A 7470-nucleotide genomic window follows, 5' to 3' on the forward strand; every position below is an offset into this window, starting at 1 on the left:
TTTGAGGTTTATGTTTTTTCCTGATTTCGATATCTTGTTGGGGGAACAGCTTAGAGTAGATTCTTAACATACGTTCATATACGCGTGGGGTATGTCGGTCTCTGTAGTGGACATCTTCTGAAGACAGTTGCTATCACAACAAAGAACATAAAACCACCTCGGTCGACACCTAAAATATTATATAATTATATAATTATATTAAAACCTTAACAACGGTGATAATGGTGATGGTAATGATCATTACCATTATGACAATGATGCTGCTAATTATTACGACAATAATAATGATAATAACATAATTTACTCAATTCTATAGAAGTTTATACGACAAATAATCCTCCATATAGAGGCTTCGCATTTAACCTATAAGCCAAGCGTGTAGTACATATCCAACCCTATGGACTGATAATTTAACGCAGAAACTAAAATGATATAATGTACCAAGAAAAAAACTGTGGATAAAACAACGATTAAAAATAATTTAAAAAACTAGTATGTTTAGCCTTTTCGCCATAGTGTTTTTTAGGGCATGCAGTATAGCGAAATGGCCTTGAGCATATTCTTGCTCTTAACTTTGTTGTTTCATTTACAATCTGGTCAGTATGAATCCTGTACATGAAACACACACGCAGTCCTTCACACACACTCACACACACACACGAGCGCGCGCTCGTTACAAAAATCAAGCAAATGTAAATCCTGAGATCCGAAGTAAAAAAATGCCACCTAATTAGTTAAGCTATAATTGCTATGTTGAAATAATGGCACAAAAATGAGGAATTTGCCTTTGACGAGAGAAAGATAGATTTTTCAAAGATATATATATATATATATATATTTTTTTTTTTCTTTAATAATGTAACATGTGTATCCTTTTGGTAAACCACCGAAGCTTATATTTAACGCAACGATACTCTCTTGCAAAACTCTGTACTGTCTGTCACTTTCACAAAGAAATACGTATAGTGGTTGGTAATTGCATGTAGTGACTATCTAGCATGTATCTTGACTTTGCCTTCACTATTTCATTAGGAATTATAATGCCTGGAGTATGTTTGATTACACTTAATTGGCTTGTTTTTCATCCTCTCCGTCAAAAAGGTTTAATGTAAAGGCGAAAGAGTCAATCTTTTTCAGATTTGTATGTAGTGTGTGTGTGTGTGTGTGTCACAACGGATAGGTAAATATATGAAGCTGTTTTCGTTTAATTTCACTTAATTTCGTTTATTTGTACCTCAAGTATTTACTGATACTCTACTTTAATCGCTTGCATTCTCTCCGATACACGAGAAAATAACTCAAAATAACTTATAATAACGGACATAACCGTCGCGACTGAATCTTCAAAACCTAAGCAACAAAACTGACAATTTCTTGTGTCCGGAGCGGAGTGTGAAACACGTTTTTGGAGAATTTTGAAAATGATGAATCCGAAGACCATGCCAGTGCAGAATGGGAGTACACGTTTCGGATGCGACCATATAAAACACTCGCTCGACGAACAAAGGCTTTGTTTTTTCGACGATGACGTGCTTAGGAAAGTCTTCATTGGAATTAGTGAGATGATAATTGTCGAGATGAGCTTCCCGTGGCGTGATGGATGACACTTTTATTTATATTTCAGTGTGGTGTCCTGGTTAAAAGTTCTACATGTCACAAACGCGCGCGCGCGCGCGCGTACACACACACACACACACACACACACACTGTAGAAGGGTATGGATGGCGCCTTAAATATTGGTTATGCAGGGAAAGTCAATGGAGTATAACGGCTTGAATCTTTATCTCGGAAGAATACAAGTAATAGTAACACACGAGACGAGTTTTGGGTAAGTGCCGAGTGCGGGAGGGCGCAGCGCCGACTCGCCCTGTGTGTGTTTGTGTGTGTGTGGGGGGGGGGGGGGGGGGGCTGGTTCTTTACTGGACTTCGAGCCACGTGGCAAACAGACACGTGGCCTCTGTACACACACACACACACACTTTTTCTTTTTCTTTTTTCTTTCTTAGCAAGTAGAGTAATAGCAAGCCAGGAACTCAGAATCTTGGGTACCTTGTGTTGCAAATCTTCTGTTTTTAGACAAAAACAACGACGTAAATTATATTATTCCAAACAAAAAGTATAACGATAGAGTCTCCCTGACGGCAAAATCCAAGAGATAGTTTTTCGTTTAGTTTATAATTGAACTAGCGACTGACAAACAGAATATCGTAATTAACAATTATATTTTCTTCTGTTTGGTCCGTATTTAGAACTAAGCAGTCGTATAGCGCTAGCACAAAAAAAAAGTTTATTACCTGGTCTAGTTTTTGTATGGGAAAATTGGCTAAATTTACTGAGCTGTTACTGGTATGTGTGTCACGTCACTATCAGGTATTTACGATAGGTAAATTCAGGTATAATTGGGGGAAAATGAAGACTCAAACTGTAAGTCTTAAAGAAAATAACTATAGTAACACCACTGTATATTTAATATTAGGTTTAAAATTCACGTATTGTCGGGATGACTTTGATCTTTGAGTGGAAAGTTTATAACGTAATATATATGTATATTATTGTTGCTAAATAAAAAAAAATGTTCAGACCAGTAGATTATATATTTTTAAATGCAAATTACATTACAACCCATTTAAAGTCTACTAAGGACTCAGTAATAATACAATATAGGGTATTATTCAGTTTTCTGAACAGCTTAGAAAAAGAATAGTTCTTTGAGGAGTTAACAACAATGGAAGACTAAAGTTGACGAAAAGAAATCTAGTAATAATTAAAGAATTGCATGAATATACGGTAATCGAAACCGGTGGCGTGTTTTTTAAGCAGTACGTGTATGTATAATGAAATAAAATATACTTGAATTCAGGAATTACGAACTTAAATCATATTTCTGCGAGTCCTCTAGAATAATACCGTCAAACAGTTATCAAGTACATATGTGAAGAAAAAAAAGTTTATAAACTATGCCAAATCATTACCGAGGATGTTAAATTCATTAAAAAAATAATTTATTTGTGCTATCGTTAACCCTGGCCCTTAACAACCAAACTACCCTTGCGGTGAAATGTATGTTGTAACCGATCCGAGAAGGCTGGCTCATGTCAGCTGCATCGAAACGTTTAAACAGAGATACGATGGACAAGCAAACAATAATATTGCGTGGATTTGCAGTAGGTGTGGACTATACTAACACTTCCTCTTTCCCCCATCCAACTTTTTAACTCCTTCGACACCCTTAATGAACAAGCCTTTCGCACAACACAACACCCCCTTCAAGGAATCCCTGTTATACACACTCCACCTCCTCCTACACCTTGTAACGCTTATCACCCCAAGCCTAAATACACACCTTCAACACCCTTACCATACTTCACTCTCCCACTTAGTGCTATCTCCCATAGCCCCCCCCCCCCCCCCCGACTCCTCTGACCTCAACACCCCTTCGCGTCCTTGCAACACTCGATTACCCTCCCCAAACCCCCACCCTCTCTCCTCCCCCCTTTCCGCCCCCCGCATTGACCTCCATTCCTCTTCTGCCCCCTTTCCCTCTCTTTCTTCTACCCCTTCTTTTCTTCCCTCCCTCATTTCCCCTTTCCTTTCCTACGCTCACCTCTTTCTCCCGCACCCCCTCCTCATCTCGCCCTCCCTCCTCAACCCTACGACTTCTCAACATAATCTTCCGCAGCATTATATCCAAGAAGACCCAACTCCTTTATAGTATTGACACACAAACGGGACATCATAATAGGTACTGAGACATGGCAGACGTCAGACATAGAATCTGCGGAAATCTTCCCTCCCCCTTATAGTATGACACTGATACGTAGAGACAGACCGACTGACGTAGGGAATGGTGGCGGTGTCCTCTAGACATCAGAACAGGCGGAATCCAAAAACTGTTAGAAATACTGGACACAAACAAAGCAAGTGGACCCGACAAAATCCCCTCCTTCCTCCTCAAAACTTTTGCCCCCGTCCTCGCCCCCTTCCTCCAAATCATATTCACACAATCCCTCAGGACATCTTATCTCATCTGACTGGCTTTGTGCAGACGTCACCCCTCTTTTTAAGGCAGGTGACCGGACTGACCCATCAAATTATCGCCCCGTCATCCTCAAACCCATTGTCTCCAGAATATTCGAACACACCATATACAAACACATAATGAATCATCTTTGTACTAACAACATACTAAAGGACACATAACACGGATTCCGACCCAAACGATCATGCGAATCCCAACTCATTGTTACTCATCAGCCATTGACAAAGTCCCTCACAAAAGACTGACACAAAAGTTACAGTTTTGCGGAATCACTTGACAAACTCTTCACTGGATCGCAGCTTTTCTTTAAAGTAGGACTCAACGCATTCTCCTTGACATCTAGCTCTGTTTCTGTTTCTGTCTCCTCTGGTTTTCCCCAGTGCACCGTGTTAGGCCCTGTCCTATTCCTATACACATATATGACCTCCCACTATCCACCCTAAATTCTACAACTGGACTTTTTGCTGACGACAGCTTCATCTATCAACCAATTAAAATACCTGACGACAGTAATCTCCTCCAAACTGACCTCGACTCCTTCGAGCAATGGGAATTTACATGCAAATGAAATTTCGGCCATACAAATATAAAATCATAAATTTCACCCGTTCCCATATATAATTCACTCACAACAGTTACCCAACACACCATCGCACAATCATCTAGGAATCACACTACACACCAACGAAGTTTAATACACACATAGTCAACATGCAACATAATCTCAACAGAACACTGGGTTTCCTGAGGAAGAACTTAGACGGCTGTACACAAGACACTAAACACTGGAGTATTGTGCAGCAGCAGTGTGGGACCCATACAGACAGACAAATATTAGTAAATAGAAAAGATTAACACCTTAGCTGCCAGGTTCGTCACGAACAATTACACTAACACTCCTGGCACTACAACACGTATGGAACAACAACTACACATGGATACCTCTATAATACGCAGACAAGCACACAGATTAACAAACAATCAAATACACGCAACGCTCACGACCAGAGATACGTAACATAACTCGCCAATCCAGCTTCTTGGAAACGCTCATACTTTCTACGCAAAACTTCGTGACTCGAATAGCCTTTCATAACACATAAAACACAAACAAAGCAGGTACATTTTACCAGCTTACACTTGTTTACCTAAGAACCCATATATAAAACACCTAAACTTAGCTACCCCGACCTCCCCCTCCACGAGCAACCTTGCCCGATATATCGTGATATGCGCTAATTTCAGCGGCCTGCGCTTCACCCCACTATTGAGATTATAAAGTGCTTTTGATGCAAAGAAAATAATATTATACGTCTTAAAAATATTGATACTTTACGTCCTAAAAATCAAATTTATCTTACGAATATTTTTAATTACATCTTTACCTACATTATGTATTCATAATTTTTCCTTCCTTTTTACTGACTATATGAGACGGGACCTCATTCACATTTCTATGGACCCTTTCCTACATTACTGTGAATATTAATTAACAGAAGAGAAAGGTTAAAAAAAGTCACATCGTATTCGTGTTCGATTACTTGTTTGAAATTGTTATGTGGTGTTCCTACGTAACAATAATGAACTGTGACAGGCAGAGTATGCATTGAAGTCTAAATCAGTCGGAAAGATAGATCGATACATATTTAGGATGGGAGTATTTACATCCAGAAACACAACTGGCTAGCAGTATATTAAACAGCTATCAGCCATAATTGATCAGTTTGCCCTTATAAGGGGTTTGGATATCAAATCCCATTTTCTGTAAATGATCCGGGTTCCCCTCTTGTTTAACCAAGGAACCCCTTAAACAGACTTTCCCGGCCATGAGGGTTACCGAAATAAAAATCCCTGCATACAATAACACATAGCGAAAACCGCTGTGTTGGTGTTCCTTCCTGGTTACAGGGGGAAATATGTTATCAAAACGAGAACTACCATAACTCCTAGGAAGTTTATTACTTGATTTATAGGTGTTATTATATCACATTAGGTAAAATGATTCAGTAGAAATAAGTAATATATATATATGTATATAAATTACAATTAAAACAAGGGCCAGATGAGTCAAGTGTAGCTTGGTAAACATGGATAGAAAGACACTGGCGAGTTCTAGGGGTGCCTTGGTCACAGTTGTTCTGTTCACGTTAGTGAGACTGACAAAGCTAAGCCCCAAGAAATGTTTATACCACTTTTTACTCATTATGTGAGTCGGTAATAATGTTATTAATATTACACGAGAATAGCGTCTCGTGAAAATGTTGAAGACTATCCAGACAAACATTAATTTGATCAACGAATACGAACGCATACCTACTCCCTATATTCTGCAGATACGGAGCTCACTTCGAAAATGATTTACTTTCTTGCGGACGAAGTGAGAGTCAGAGAACCATTATGGTATACCTATTACAAAGATTATGAGAGCAGATGGATAAAAAAAAGAACAATAAGTGGTGAGATCGGTGGGGAATTTTGCTTTTGTATAGAGTATAATCTCACGACTAGCAAGGCTGTGTCACGATCGACGATTGAAACTATTCGACTCAATTTCAGTTACAGTTTTTGCTTCCTCCCAGCATTACAGTTTTCATCAATCTGTAATTATACGTCTCTGATACTTTGAAGTAGGCAGTGTAGGGAGAAAACATTCATCAAGTGACAAGCTAAACTCTTGAGAGTTTAAAAGACATAGTCTGTACAATACAATTTATCTTGACCCTAATAATGAAAAAATATGACCCAAGATATTTGCATAACATACAGCGAACCGAAGAAAAAATTGAAAGAGAGGGGGAAAAAATGGTGGAAGGTCCTCTATAAACGCAAGAGTTTCACGAAGACCGAAATACTTCCGGATTATCAAGAGTCTTTTCTCGTGCAGTATTTGTGGCTCGTCGGCTGTTTCCGTTCATGTACAGTGCTGTCGCTATGTACAAAAGAGCGTATCAACGGTTGTCAAAATAAAAAACAACGATTATTTATACGCGCTTGGAGACAGCTGTTCGACCCATGGCCAGCCAGTCCAGCGTCGGGCAAGCTCCTGAAGAGGTGGGCTTTCCAGCTCTCTCTGTCTGCCTCTCTCGCTCTCTCTCTCTCTTGTTCTCTCCCTCCCCCCCCCCCTCTCTCTCTCTCTCTCTCTCTCTCTCATATATATGTATATATACATATATATACACATATACATATATATACATATATATACATATATATACTTATCTCTCTCTCGCTCTCTCTCATTCTCTTTTTGTTTCATTCTGTCTTACTCTCATTCTTTTTTATTCTCTATTTGTCTCATTATCTCTCTTCTCTCTCTCTCTCGTTCTTTCTTCATCTCTCCCCCCCCCCCCCTCTCTCTCTTTCTTATCTCTCTTTGTCTCATTCTTTCTATCTAACTCTTTCTGTTTATCTAGCCATCTCCCTATAAAAC

Source organism: Penaeus chinensis, chromosome 31 (assembly GCF_019202785.1).
Source record: "Penaeus chinensis breed Huanghai No. 1 chromosome 31, ASM1920278v2, whole genome shotgun sequence".
NCBI classification, from domain to species: domain Eukaryota; kingdom Metazoa; phylum Arthropoda; class Malacostraca; order Decapoda; family Penaeidae; genus Penaeus; species Penaeus chinensis.